This window comes from Dendrobates tinctorius, unplaced genomic scaffold (genome assembly GCF_039654945.1).
Source record: "Dendrobates tinctorius isolate UK_male_01 unplaced genomic scaffold, ASM3965494v1 ptg000251l, whole genome shotgun sequence".
Classification (NCBI taxonomy): Eukaryota; Metazoa; Chordata; class Amphibia; order Anura; family Dendrobatidae; genus Dendrobates; species Dendrobates tinctorius.
This window is the reverse complement of record NW_027361918.1, coordinates 11,672,001-11,686,099: the sequence shown is the minus strand read 5'-3', so window position 1 is coordinate 11,686,099 and position 14,099 is coordinate 11,672,001. Positions and strand designations below refer to the sequence as shown.

The 14,099-nt window shown below is 40.3% G+C and overlaps 5 non-coding genes across 5 annotated transcripts; all 5 read right to left on the bottom strand.

Moving 5' to 3' along the window:
- Positions 1 to 899: 899 nt before the first annotated feature.
- On the bottom strand, positions 900 to 973 carry TRNAN-GUU (transfer RNA asparagine (anticodon GUU)). Its single transcript has one exon. It is a non-coding gene; the product is annotated as a tRNA-Asn (tRNA).
- Positions 974 to 3,142: 2,169 nt separating this feature from the next.
- TRNAN-GUU (transfer RNA asparagine (anticodon GUU)) lies at positions 3,143 to 3,216 on the bottom strand. Its single transcript has one exon. It is a non-coding gene; the product is annotated as a tRNA-Asn (tRNA).
- Positions 3,217 to 7,624: 4,408 nt separating this feature from the next.
- On the bottom strand, positions 7,625 to 7,698 carry TRNAN-GUU (transfer RNA asparagine (anticodon GUU)). Its single transcript has one exon. It is a non-coding gene; the product is annotated as a tRNA-Asn (tRNA).
- A 2,182-nt stretch (positions 7,699 to 9,880) lies between these two features.
- On the bottom strand, positions 9,881 to 9,954 carry TRNAN-GUU (transfer RNA asparagine (anticodon GUU)). The gene has a single exon. It is a non-coding gene; the product is annotated as a tRNA-Asn (tRNA).
- A 2,177-nt stretch (positions 9,955 to 12,131) lies between these two features.
- Positions 12,132 to 12,205, bottom strand: TRNAN-GUU (transfer RNA asparagine (anticodon GUU)). Its single transcript has one exon. It is a non-coding gene; the product is annotated as a tRNA-Asn (tRNA).
- Between the last annotated feature and the right edge of the window lie 1,894 nt (positions 12,206 to 14,099).

Sequence of the window (14,099 nt, the reverse complement as noted above, 5' to 3'; positions counted from 1 at the left end):
ATTTATAAACTTCATCATTGCATATCAACTGAACTTTTCTGTCAACAGCAAACGTGTCTCGGGTCAAAATCCTAAATCCCAGTACAACTCGTGCCAAAGGACCAGAAGGAGATTCGCGACCTCTCAGCATTTTCTATATTCAAACCAAACCATAAAAGGTCAATCTTTTTGCTTGGGATTGTGCTGCATTACAACTTTTTTCTACAAACTAGGTAAGTTTTTTTTACTCCCCCAGTCTGGTTCTCTACATACATAGAAATGGTTTGCTAGAAAATTGCCCGACTGTATTTGTAGGCCATAATTCACATTGTGAACTACGTAGATGTTCTTCAAATATGGGAGAAAGGAATCTGTACTTAAAAAAAAAAAAAAAAAAAAAAAAAAAGCACTCAATGGCACATTTGACTATAAGTAAACTGTGACATGGTGTGGTGTGAAACTTAGCATGCGAGAGGTAGCGGGATCGATGCCCGCATTCTCCAATACAATCTTTGGATTCCTTTTTCAGTTGGCCGAGTGAATTGTTTATGCCACCTGCTCGTGGCACACACGTCCAAACCTTGAAGACTTTCAACAATGGCTAAATCAAGCCTTCGATAGCTCAGCTGGTAGAGCGGAGGACTGTAGATCTAAATTAGCAATCCTTAGGTCGCTGGTTCAATTCCGGCTCGAAGGAAGTTTTGTGTATTCTATCAGATGTTTTCAACCTTCTGGCAAATACCAGACAGCTATGCTCTTTCTGGACATGTAGACAGAAACACAACCGGAAAGTTTTTTCTCCAGTTTGCCTTGTGAATTCAAATCTTAGGCAGCAACAGTGCTTTTACTTTATGGAGATGCTGAGCACCAATGTGAAAACGTCTTCAACTGTAGCATGCTACCCAAGCAAAAGGAACCAACGTCCCTGGGTGGACTCGAACCACCAACCTTTCGGTTAACAGCCGAACGCGCTAACCGATTGCGCCACAGAGACACAAACGCCTGCCGAACTTTCGTCTAACAGCCGGACGCACCCACCAGTTTTAACCGGAACCTTAAACAATGGTCAGACACCATTTCCTCTAATGATTTTCAACAATAATATGACACAAGAAAGCAAAAAAAAACAAAGAAACAATTGCAGAACCCCAGGAGTACTCTAGTCGCCAACAAATATGTAATGGCTGAAAATTTACATGTCATCGACCTGAACACAAACAGTCATTAGAATTTTACTCTGTACATCTGTTAACACAAGCAGAGTGGCGCAGCGGAAGCGTGCTGGGCCCATAACCCAGAGGTCGATGGATCGAAACCATCCTCTGCTAAATTGTGCTGCATTGCATCTTTTTCTACAAACTAGCTAAGTTTTTTTTCACTTCCCCATTTTGGTTCTCTATATACAGAGAAATGGTTTGCTAGAAAATTGCTCGACTGTATTTGTAGACCATAATTCACATTGTGAAACCCAGCGGTCAATGGATTGAAACCAACCTCTGCTAAATAGTTGTGTTTTATAAACTTCATCATTGCATATCAACTGAACTTTTCTGTCAACAGCAAACGTGTCTCGGATCAAAAACACTAGTCAAAATCCTAAATCCCAGTACAACTCGTGCCAAAGGACCAGAAGGAGATTCGCGACCTCTCAGCATTTTCTATATTCAAACCAAACCATAAAAGATCAATCTTTTCGCTTGGGATTGTGCTGCATTACAACTTTTTTCTACAAACTAGGTAAGTTTTTTTTCATTCCCCCAGTTTGGTTCTCTATATACAGAGAAATGGTTTACTAGAAAATTGCTCGACTGTATTTGTAGGCCATAATTCACATTGTGAAACCCAGCGGTCGATGGATCGAAACCAACCTCTGCTAAATAGTTGTGTTTTATAAACTTCATCATTGCATATCAACTGAACTTTTCTGTCAACAGCAAACATGTCTCGGATCAAAAACACTAGTCAAAATCCTAAATCCCAGTACAACTCGTGCCAAAGGACCAGAAGGAGATTCGCGACCTCTCAGCATTTTCTATATTCAAACCAAACCATAAAAGGTCAATCTTTTTGCTTGGGATTGTGCTGCATTACAACTTTTTTCTACAAACTAGGTAAGTTTTTTTTACTCCCCCAGTCTGGTTCTCTACATACATAGAAATGGTTTGCTAGAAAATTGCCCGACTGTATTTGTAGGCCATAATTCACATTGTGAAACCCAGCGGTCGATGGATCGAAACCAACCTCTGCTAAATAGTTGTGATTTATAAACTTCATCATTGCATATCAACTGAACTTTTCTGTCAACAGCAAACGTGTCTCGGATCAAAAACACTAGTCAAAATCCTAAATCCCAGTACAACTCGTGCCAAAGGACCAGAAGGAGATTCGCGACCTCTCAGCATTTTCTATATTCAAACCAAACCATAAAAGGTCAATCTTTTTGCTTGGGATTGTGCTGCATTACAACTTTTTTCTACAAACTAGGTAAGTTTTTTTTACTCCCCCAGTCTGGTTCTCTACATACATAGAAATGGTTTGCTAGAAAATTGCCCGACTGTATTTGTAGGCCATAATTCACATTGTGAACTCCGTAGATGTTCTTCAAATATGGGAGAAAGGAATCTGTACTTAAAAAAAAAAAAAAAAAAAGCACTCAATGGCACATTTGACTATAAGTAAACTGTGACATGGTGTGGTGTGAAACTTAGCATGCGAGAGGTAGCGGGATCGATGCCCGCATTCTCCAATACAATCTTTGGATGCCTTTTTCAGTTGGCCGAGTGAATTGTTTATGCCACCTGCTCGTGGCACACACGTCCAAACCTTGAAGACTTTCAACAATGGCTAAATCAAGCCTTCGATAGCTCAGCTGGTAGAGCGGAGGACTGTAGATCTAAATTAGCAATCCTTAGGTCGCTGGTTCAATTCCGGCTCGAAGGAAGTTTTGTGTATTCTATCAGATGTTTTCAACCTTCTGGCAAATACCAGACAGCTATGCTCTTTCTGGACATGTAGACAGAAACACAACCGGAAAGTTTTTTCTCCAGTTTGCCTTGTGAATTCAAATCTTAGGCAGCAACAGTGCTTTTACTTTATGGAGATGCTGAGCACCAATGTGAAAACGTCTTCAACTGTAGCATGCTACCCAAGCAAAAGGAACCAACGTCCCTGGGTGGACTCGAACCACCAACCTTTCGGTTAACAGCCGAACGCGCTAACCGATTGCGCCACAGAGACACAAACGCCTGCCGAACTTTCGTCTAACAGCCGGACGCACCCACCAGTTTTAACCGGAACCTTAAACAATGGTCAGACACCATTTCCTCTAATGATTTTCAACAATAATATGACACAAGAAAGCAAAAAAAAACAAAGAAACAATTGCAGAACCCCAGGAGTACTCTAGTCGCCAACAAATATGTAATGGCTGAAAATTTACATGTCATCGACCTGAACACAAACAGTCATTAGAATTTTACTCTGTACATCTGTTAACACAAGCAGAGTGGCGCAGCGGAAGCGTGCTGGGCCCATAACCCAGAGGTCGATGGATCGAAACCATCCTCTGCTAAATTGTGCTGCATTGCATCTTTTTCTACAAACTAGCTAAGTTTTTTTTCACTTCCCCATTTTGGTTCTCTATATACAGAGAAATGGTTTGCTAGAAAATTGCTCGACTGTATTTGTAGACCATAATTCACATTGTGAAACCCAGCGGTCAATGGATTGAAACCAACCTCTGCTAAATAGTTGTGTTTTATAAACTTCATCATTGCATATCAACTGAACTTTTCTGTCAACAGCAAACGTGTCTCGGATCAAAAACACTAGTCAAAATCCTAAATCCCAGTACAACTCGTGCCAAAGGACCAGAAGGAGATTCGCGACCTCTCAGCATTTTCTATATTCAAACCAAACCATAAAAGATCAATCTTTTCGCTTGGGATTGTGCTGCATTACAACTTTTTTCTACAAACTAGGTAAGTTTTTTTTCATTCCCCCAGTTTGGTTCTCTATATACAGAGAAATGGTTTACTAGAAAATTGCTCGACTGTATTTGTAGGCCATAATTCACATTGTGAAACCCAGCGGTCGATGGATCGAAACCAACCTCTGCTAAATAGTTGTGTTTTATAAACTTCATCATTGCATATCAACTGAACTTTTCTGTCAACAGCAAACGTGTCTCGGATCAAAAACACTAGTCAAAATCCTAAATCCCAGTACAACTCGTGCCAAAGGACCAGAAGGAGATTCGCGACCTCTCAGCATTTTCTATATTCAAACCAAACCATAAAAGGTCAATCTTTTTGCTTGGGATTGTGCTGCATTACAACTTTTTTCTACAAACTAGGTAAGTTTTTTTTACTCCCCCAGTCTGGTTCTCTACATACATAGAAATGGTTTGCTAGAAAATTGCCCGACTGTATTTGTAGGCCATAATTCACATTGTGAAACCCAGCGGTCGATGGATCGAAACCAACCTCTGCTAAATAGTTGTGATTTATAAACTTCATCATTGCATATCAACTGAACTTTTCTGTCAACAGCAAACGTGTCTCGGGTCAAAATCCTAAATCCCAGTACAACTCGTGCCAAAGGACCAGAAGGAGATTCGCGACCTCTCAGCATTTTCTATATTCAAACCAAACCATAAAAGGTCAATCTTTTTGCTTGGGATTGTGCTGCATTACAACTTTTTTCTACAAACTAGGTAAGTTTTTTTTACTCCCCCAGTCTGGTTCTCTACATACATAGAAATGGTTTGCTAGAAAATTGCCCGACTGTATTTGTAGGCCATAATTCACATTGTGAACTACGTAGATGTTCTTCAAATATGGGAGAAAGGAATCTGTACTTAAAAAAAAAAAAAAAAAAAAAAAAAAAGCACTCAATGGCACATTTGACTATAAGTAAACTGTGACATGGTGTGGTGTGAAACTTAGCATGCGAGAGGTAGCGGGATCGATGCCCGCATTCTCCAATACAATCTTTGGATTCCTTTTTCAGTTGGCCGAGTGAATTGTTTATGCCACCTGCTCGTGGCACACACGTCCAAACCTTGAAGACTTTCAACAATGGCTAAATCAAGCCTTCGATAGCTCAGCTGGTAGAGCGGAGGACTGTAGATCTAAATTAGCAATCCTTAGGTCGCTGGTTCAATTCCGGCTCGAAGGAAGTTTTGTGTATTCTATCAGATGTTTTCAACCTTCTGGCAAATACCAGACAGCTATGCTCTTTCTGGACATGTAGACAGAAACACAACCGGAAAGTTTTTTCTCCAGTTTGCCTTGTGAATTCAAATCTTAGGCAGCAACAGTGCTTTTACTTTATGGAGATGCTGAGCACCAATGTGAAAACGTCTTCAACTGTAGCATGCTACCCAAGCAAAAGGAACCAACGTCCCTGGGTGGACTCGAACCACCAACCTTTCGGTTAACAGCCGAACGGGCTAACCGATTGCGCCACAGAGACACAAACGCCTGCCGAACTTTCGTCTAACAGCCGGACGCACCCACCAGTTTTAACCGGAACCTTAAACAATGGTCAGACACCATTTCCTCTAATGATTTTCAACAATAATATGACACAAGAAAGCAAAAAAAAACAAAGAAACAATTGCAGAACCCCAGGAGTACTCTAGTCGCCAACAAATATGTAATGGCTGAAAATTTACATGTCATCGACCTGAACACAAACAGTCATTAGAATTTTACTCTGTACATCTGTTAACACAAGCAGAGTGGCGCAGCGGAAGCGTGCTGGGCCCATAACCCAGAGGTCGATGGATCGAAACCATCCTCTGCTAAATTGTGCTGCATTGCATCTTTTTCTACAAACTAGCTAAGTTTTTTTTCACTTCCCCATTTTGGTTCTCTATATACAGAGAAATGGTTTGCTAGAAAATTGCTCGACTGTATTTGTAGACCATAATTCACATTGTGAAACCCAGCGGTCAATGGATTGAAACCAACCTCTGCTAAATAGTTGTGTTTTATAAACTTCATCATTGCATATCAACTGAACTTTTCTGTCAACAGCAAACGTGTCTCGGATCAAAAACACTAGTCAAAATCCTAAATCCCAGTACAACTCGTGCCAAAGGACCAGAAGGAGATTCGCGACCTCTCAGCATTTTCTATATTCAAACCAAACCATAAAAGATCAATCTTTTCGCTTGGGATTGTGCTGCATTACAACTTTTTTCTACAAACTAGGTAAGTTTTTTTTCATTCCCCCAGTTTGGTTCTCTATATACAGAGAAATGGTTTACTAGAAAATTGCTCGACTGTATTTGTAGGCCATAATTCACATTGTGAAACCCAGCGGTCGATGGATCGAAACCAACCTCTGCTAAATAGTTGTGTTTTATAAACTTCATCATTGCATATCAACTGAACTTTTCTGTCAACAGCAAACGTGTCTCGGATCAAAAACACTAGTCAAAATCCTAAATCCCAGTACAACTCGTGCCAAAGGACCAGAAGGAGATTCGCGACCTCTCAGCATTTTCTATATTCAAACCAAACCATAAAAGGTCAATCTTTTTGCTTGGGATTGTGCTGCATTACAACTTTTTTCTACAAACTAGGTAAGTTTTTTTTACTCCCCCAGTCTGGTTCTCTACATACATAGAAATGGTTTGCTAGAAAATTGCCCGACTGTATTTGTAGGCCATAATTCACATTGTGAAACCCAGCGGTCGATGGATCGAAACCAACCTCTGCTAAATAGTTGTGATTTATAAACTTCATCATTGCATATCAACTGAACTTTTCTGTCAACAGCAAACGTGTCTCGGATCAAAAACACTAGTCAAAATCCTAAATCCCAGTACAACTCGTGCCAAAGGACCAGAAGGAGATTCGCGACCTCTCAGCATTTTCTATATTCAAACCAAACCATAAAAGGTCAATCTTTTTGCTTGGGATTGTGCTGCATTACAACTTTTTTCTACAAACTAGGTAAGTTTTTTTTACTCCCCCAGTCTGGTTCTCTACATACATAGAAATGGTTTGCTAGAAAATTGCCCGACTGTATTTGTAGGCCATAATTCACATTGTGAACTACGTAGATGTTCTTCAAATATGGGAGAAAGGAATCTGTACTTAAAAAAAAAAAAAAAAAAAAGCACTCAATGGCACATTTGACTATAAGTAAACTGTGACATGGTGTGGTGTGAAACTTAGCATGCGAGAGGTAGCGGGATCGATGCCCGCATTCTCCAATACAATCTTTGGATGCCTTTTTCAGTTGGCCGAGTGAATTGTTTATGCCACCTGCTCGTGGCACACACGTCCAAACCTTGAAGACTTTCAACAATGGCTAAATCAAGCCTTCGATAGCTCAGCTGGTAGAGCGGAGGACTGTAGATCTAAATTAGCAATCCTTAGGTCGCTGGTTCAATTCCGGCTCGAAGGAAGTTTTGTGTATTCTATCAGATGTTTTCAACCTTCTGGCAAATACCAGACAGCTATGCTCTTTCTGGACATGTAGACAGAAACACAACCGGAAAGTTTTTTCTCCAGTTTGCCTTGTGAATTCAAATCTTAGGCAGCAACAGTGCTTTTACTTTATGGAGATGCTGAGCACCAATGTGAAAACGTCTTCAACTGTAGCATGCTACCCAAGCAAAAGGAACCAACGTCCCTGGGTGGACTCGAACCACCAACCTTTCGGTTAACAGCCGAACGCGCTAACCGATTGCGCCACAGAGACACAAACGCCTGCCGAACTTTCGTCTAACAGCCGGACGCACCCACCAGTTTTAACCGGAACCTTAAACAATGGTCAGACACCATTTCCTCTAATGATTTTCAACAATAATATGACACAAGAAAGCAAAAAAAAACAAAGAAACAATTGCAGAACCCCAGGAGTACTCTAGTCGCCAACAAATATGTAATGGCTGAAAATTTACATGTCATCGACCTGAACACAAACAGTCATTAGAATTTTACTCTGTACATCTGTTAACACAAGCAGAGTGGCGCAGCGGAAGCGTGCTGGGCCCATAACCCAGAGGTCGATGGATCGAAACCATCCTCTGCTAAATTGTGCTGCATTGCATCTTTTTCTACAAACTAGCTAAGTTTTTTTTCACTTCCCCATTTTGGTTCTCTATATACAGAGAAATGGTTTGCTAGAAAATTGCTCGACTGTATTTGTAGACCATAATTCACATTGTGAAACCCAGCGGTCAATGGATTGAAACCAACCTCTGCTAAATAGTTGTGTTTTATAAACTTCATCATTGCATATCAACTGAACTTTTCTGTCAACAGCAAACGTGTCTCGGATCAAAAACACTAGTCAAAATCCTAAATCCCAGTACAACTCGTGCCAAAGGACCAGAAGGAGATTCGCGACCTCTCAGCATTTTCTATATTCAAACCAAACCATAAAAGATCAATCTTTTCGCTTGGGATTGTGCTGCATTACAACTTTTTTCTACAAACTAGGTAAGTTTTTTTTCATTCCCCCAGTTTGGTTCTCTATATACAGAGAAATGGTTTACTAGAAAATTGCTCGACTGTATTTGTAGGCCATAATTCACATTGTGAAACCCAGCGGTCGATGGATCGAAACCAACCTCTGCTAAATAGTTGTGTTTTATAAACTTCATCATTGCATATCAACTGAACTTTTCTGTCAACAGCAAACGTGTCTCGGATCAAAAACACTAGTCAAAATCCTAAATCCCAGTACAACTCGTGCCAAAGGACCAGAAGGAGATTCGCGACCTCTCAGCATTTTCTATATTCAAACCAAACCATAAAAGGTCAATCTTTTTGCTTGGGATTGTGCTGCATTACAACTTTTTTCTACAAACTAGGTAAGTTTTTTTTACTCCCCCAGTCTGGTTCTCTACATACATAGAAATGGTTTGCTAGAAAATTGCCCGACTGTATTTGTAGGCCATAATTCACATTGTGAAACCCAGCGGTCGATGGATCGAAACCAACCTCTGCTAAATAGTTGTGATTTATAAACTTCATCATTGCATATCAACTGAACTTTTCTGTCAACAGCAAACGTGTCTCGGATCAAAAACACTAGTCAAAATCCTAAATCCCAGTACAACTCGTGCCAAAGGACCAGAAGGAGATTCGCGACCTCTCAGCATTTTCTATATTCAAACCAAACCATAAAAGGTCAATCTTTTTGCTTGGGATTGTGCTGCATTACAACTTTTTTCTACAAACTAGGTAAGTTTTTTTTACTCCCCCAGTCTGGTTCTCTACATACATAGAAATGGTTTGCTAGAAAATTGCCCGACTGTATTTGTAGGCCATAATTCACATTGTGAACTACGTAGATGTTCTTCAAATATGGGAGAAAGGAATCTGTACTTAAAAAAAAAAAAAAAAAAAAAAAAAAAAAAAAGCACTCAATGGCACATTTGACTATAAGTAAACTGTGACATGGTGTGGTGTGAAACTTAGCATGCGAGAGGTAGCGGGATCGATGCCCGCATTCTCCAATACAATCTTTGGATTCCTTTTTCAGTTGGCCGAGTGAATTGTTTATGCCACCTGCTCGTGGCACACACGTCCAAACCTTGAAGACTTTCAACAATGGCTAAATCAAGCCTTCGATAGCTCAGCTGGTAGAGCGGAGGACTGTAGATCTAAATTAGCAATCCTTAGGTCGCTGGTTCAATTCCGGCTCGAAGGAAGTTTTGTGTATTCTATCAGATGTTTTCAACCTTCTGGCAAATACCAGACAGCTATGCTCTTTCTGGACATGTAGACAGAAACACAACCGGAAAGTTTTTTCTCCAGTTTGCCTTGTGAATTCAAATCTTAGGCAGCAACAGTGCTTTTACTTTATGGAGATGCTGAGCACCAATGTGAAAACGTCTTCAACTGTAGCATGCTACCCAAGCAAAAGGAACCAACGTCCCTGGGTGGACTCGAACCACCAACCTTTCGGTTAACAGCCGAACGCGCTAACCGATTGCGCCACAGAGACACAAACGCCTGCCGAACTTTCGTCTAACAGCCGGACGCACCCACCAGTTTTAACCGGAACCTTAAACAATGGTCAGACACCATTTCCTCTAATGATTTTCAACAATAATATGACACAAGAAAGCAAAAAAAAACAAAGAAACAATTGCAGAACCCCAGGAGTACTCTAGTCGCCAACAAATATGTAATGGCTGAAAATTTACATGTCATCGACCTGAACACAAACAGTCATTAGAATTTTACTCTGTACATCTGTTAACACAAGCAGAGTGGCGCAGCGGAAGCGTGCTGGGCCCATAACCCAGAGGTCGATGGATCGAAACCATCCTCTGCTAAATTGTGCTGCATTGCATCTTTTTCTACAAACTAGCTAAGTTTTTTTTCACTTCCCCATTTTGGTTCTCTATATACAGAGAAATGGTTTGCTAGAAAATTGCTCGACTGTATTTGTAGACCATAATTCACATTGTGAAACCCAGCGGTCAATGGATTGAAACCAACCTCTGCTAAATAGTTGTGTTTTATAAACTTCATCATTGCATATCAACTGAACTTTTCTGTCAACAGCAAACGTGTCTCGGATCAAAAACACTAGTCAAAATCCTAAATCCCAGTACAACTCGTGCCAAAGGACCAGAAGGAGATTCGCGACCTCTCAGCATTTTCTATATTCAAACCAAACCATAAAAGATCAATCTTTTCGCTTGGGATTGTGCTGCATTACAACTTTTTTCTACAAACTAGGTAAGTTTTTTTTCATTCCCCCAGTTTGGTTCTCTATATACAGAGAAATGGTTTACTAGAAAATTGCTCGACTGTATTTGTAGGCCATAATTCACATTGTGAAACCCAGCGGTCGATGGATCGAAACCAACCTCTGCTAAATAGTTGTGTTTTATAAACTTCATCATTGCATATCAACTGAACTTTTCTGTCAACAGCAAACGTGTCTCGGATCAAAAACACTAGTCAAAATCCTAAATCCCAGTACAACTCGTGCCAAAGGACCAGAAGGAGATTCGCGACCTCTCAGCATTTTCTATATTCAAACCAAACCATAAAAGGTCAATCTTTTTGCTTGGGATTGTGCTGCATTACAACTTTTTTCTACAAACTAGGTAAGTTTTTTTTACTCCCCCAGTCTGGTTCTCTACATACATAGAAATGGTTTGCTAGAAAATTGCCCGACTGTATTTGTAGGCCATAATTCACATTGTGAAACCCAGCGGTCGATGGATCGAAACCAACCTCTGCTAAATAGTTGTGATTTATAAACTTCATCATTGCATATCAACTGAACTTTTCTGTCAACAGCAAACGTGTCTCGGATCAAAAACACTAGTCAAAATCCTAAATCCCAGTACAACTCGTGCCAAAGGACCAGAAGGAGATTCGCGACCTCTCAGCATTTTCTATATTCAAACCAAACCATAAAAGGTCAATCTTTTTGCTTGGGATTGTGCTGCATTACAACTTTTTTCTACAAACTAGGTAAGTTTTTTTTACTCCCCCAGTCTGGTTCTCTACATACATAGAAATGGTTTGCTAGAAAATTGCCCGACTGTATTTGTAGGCCATAATTCACATTGTGAACTACGTAGATGTTCTTCAAATATGGGAGAAAGGAATCTGTACTTAAAAAAAAAAAAAAAAAAAAAAAAAAAGCACTCAATGGCACATTTGACTATAAGTAAACTGTGACATGGTGTGGTGTGAAACTTAGCATGCGAGAGGTAGCGGGATCGATGCCCGCATTCTCCAATACAATCTTTGGATTCCTTTTTCAGTTGGCCGAGTGAATTGTTTATGCCACCTGCTCGTGGCACACACGTCCAAACCTTGAAGACTTTCAACAATGGCTAAATCAAGCCTTCGATAGCTCAGCTGGTAGAGCGGAGGACTGTAGATCTAAATTAGCAATCCTTAGGTCGCTGGTTCAATTCCGGCTCGAAGGAAGTTTTGTGTATTCTATCAGATGTTTTCAACCTTCTGGCAAATACCAGACAGCTATGCTCTTTCTGGACATGTAGACAGAAACACAACCGGAAAGTTTTTTCTCCAGTTTGCCTTGTGAATTCAAATCTTAGGCAGCAACAGTGCTTTTACTTTATGGAGATGCTGAGCACCAATGTGAAAACGTCTTCAACTGTAGCATGCTACCCAAGCAAAAGGAACCAACGTCCCTGGGTGGACTCGAACCACCAACCTTTCGGTTAACAGCCGAACGCGCTAACCGATTGCGCCACAGAGACACAAACGCCTGCCGAACTTTCGTCTAACAGCCGGACGCACCCACCAGTTTTAACCGGAACCTTAAACAATGGTCAGACACCATTTCCTCTAATGATTTTCAACAATAATATGACACAAGAAAGCAAAAAAAAACAAAGAAACAATTGCAGAACCCCAGGAGTACTCTAGTCGCCAACAAATATGTAATGGCTGAAAATTTACATGTCATCGACCTGAACACAAACAGTCATTAGAATTTTACTCTGTACATCTGTTAACACAAGCAGAGTGGCGCAGCGGAAGCGTGCTGGGCCCATAACCCAGAGGTCGATGGATCGAAACCATCCTCTGCTAAATTGTGCTGCATTGCATCTTTTTCTACAAACTAGCTAAGTTTTTTTTCACTTCCCCATTTTGGTTCTCTATATACAGAGAAATGGTTTGCTAGAAAATTGCTCGACTGTATTTGTAGACCATAATTCACATTGTGAAACCCAGCGGTCAATGGATTGAAACCAACCTCTGCTAAATAGTTGTGTTTTATAAACTTCATCATTGCATATCAACTGAACTTTTCTGTCAACAGCAAACGTGTCTCGGATCAAAAACACTAGTCAAAATCCTAAATCCCAGTACAACTCGTGCCAAAGGACCAGAAGGAGATTCGCGACCTCTCAGCATTTTCTATATTCAAACCAAACCATAAAAGATCAATCTTTTCGCTTGGGATTGTGCTGCATTACAACTTTTTTCTACAAACTAGGTAAGTTTTTTTTCATTCCCCCAGTTTGGTTCTCTATATACAGAGAAATGGTTTACTAGAAAATTGCTCGACTGTATTTGTAGGCCATAATTCACATTGTGAAACCCAGCGGTCGATGGATCGAAACCAACCTCTGCTAAATAGTTGTGTTTTATAAACTTCATCATTGCATATCAACTGAACTTTTCTGTCAACAGCAAACGTGTCTCGGATCAAAAACACTAGTCAAAATCCTAAATCCCAGTACAACTCGTGCCAAAGGACCAGAAGGAGATTCGCGACCTCTCAGCATTTTCTATATTCAAACCAAACCATAAAAGGTCAATCTTTTTGCTTGGGATTGTGCTGCATTACAACTTTTTTCTACAAACTAGGTAAGTTTTTTTTACTCCCCCAGTCTGGTTCTCTACATACATAGAAATGGTTTGCTAGAAAATTGCCCGACTGTATTTGTAGGCCATAATTCACATTGTGAAACCCAGCGGTCGATGGATCGAAACCAACCTCTGCTAAATAGTTGTGATTTATAAACTTCATCATTGCATATCAACTGAACTTTTCTGTCAACAGCAAACGTGTCTCGGATCAAAAACACTAGTCAAAATCCTAAATCCCAGTACAACTCGTGCCAAAGGACCAGAAGGAGATTCGCGACCTCTCAGCATTTTCTATATTCAAACCAAACCATAAAAGGTCAATCTTTTTGCTTGGGATTGTGCTGCATTACAACTTTTTTCTACAAACTAGGTAAGTTTTTTTTACTCCCCCAGTCTGGTTCTCTACATACATAGAAATGGTTTGCTAGAAAATTGCCCGACTGTATTTGTAGGCCATAATTCACATTGTGAACTACGTAGATGTTCTTCAAATATGGGAGAAAGGAATCTGTACTTAAAAAAAAAAAAAAAAAAAAAAAAAAAGCACTCAATGGCACATTTGACTATAAGTAAACTGTGACATGGTGTGGTGTGAAACTTAGCATGCGAGAGGTAGCGGGATCGATGCCCGCATTCTCCAATACAATCTTTGGATTCCTTTTTCAGTTGGCCGAGTGAATTGTTTATGCCACCTGCTCGTGGCACACACGTCCAAACCTTGAAGACTTTCAACAATGGCTAAATCAAGCCTTCGATAGCTCAGCTGGTAGAGCG